Source organism: Varanus komodoensis, unplaced genomic scaffold (genome assembly GCF_004798865.1).
Source record: "Varanus komodoensis strain SLA01 unplaced genomic scaffold, ASM479886v1 scaffold1445, whole genome shotgun sequence".
NCBI classification, from domain to species: domain Eukaryota; kingdom Metazoa; phylum Chordata; class Lepidosauria; order Squamata; family Varanidae; genus Varanus; species Varanus komodoensis.
Window position 1 is genome coordinate 25941 of NW_025335422.1, and position 1143 is coordinate 27083.

Sequence of the window (1143 nt, forward strand, 5' to 3'; positions counted from 1 at the left end):
ATCACTCCATATTAGTTCTTTGCTTTGGGCTATAACATCTGGAACTCTCTTTGATCGGTTGGCAAACCAATCCTTTTCACCTCTGGAATGCCCAGCCCTCCTGTCTTGCGATTCACACCATAGTGCTTTACCTATTCTTGCTCTCTTCCCTCCATTACGATAAACCTCCAATAATTTCTGCATTTCCTTTAATTCTCGATGATAAAACCTGATTGGGATCATCCAAAACAAAAAATTGATCTTTGGCAGAATTTTCATTGTTGCTACTGCTATTCTTCCAAACCATGATAATTTTATATTTTCATATTTTCCTATGTTATGTTTTATGTCCTTCTTTTAACTTTTCATGATTTTTCTTCTTTAATTCTTGACTATTTTTTGGAATATCAATTCCTAAGTATCTAACACTAGCCACTATTTTTCATTTATATTTTTCTTTTAAGATATCCAATTCCTTACTATTATGATTATATAACATCATTTCTGATTTTTCCCAATTAACTTGCAACCCACTATACTTCCCAAACTCCTTTAAATGTAAATTTAAAGGAGGCCCCATCGGTGTGGGTGTTCAAGGATAGGCTGGACGTCCACATGGTGGGCATGTCGTGAGCGGAGCCGGCTGATGCCGGAGGTCAGACTAGATGGCCGGGGAAGCCCATTCTGACTCGCTCTGTTTCTATGTTTCTAAATATATTCTCTTTAGAGTATTTATTGGCTCTTGAAATGTTTCCAATGTATCATCCGCAAATAAATTAATTTTAATTCCCTGACATACTCCAATTCCGTCTGTCTGTATATCATGCCTAACTCCATTTGCCAAAACTTCCATCATGAAAGCATATAACACTGGGGATGAGGGACAACCCTGCCTCGTGCCTTGGCTTAGGTTTATTGTTGCTGTTATACCATCATTTACAATTATTTTTGCCGTACTTTCTGAATATAATTGATTTATTACTTTCTTAAACTTTATTCCAAATCCCATATTCTCTGTTAAGATCTTCATTGTTGGCCATTCCTCACAGTCAAATGCTTTAAACATATTTACTACTAATATGCTTGCCTTTACATTTTGCTTCTCGATTTAATATTTAATACTCTCCTTCCTACATCTGACATTTGTCAACCTCTTACAAACCC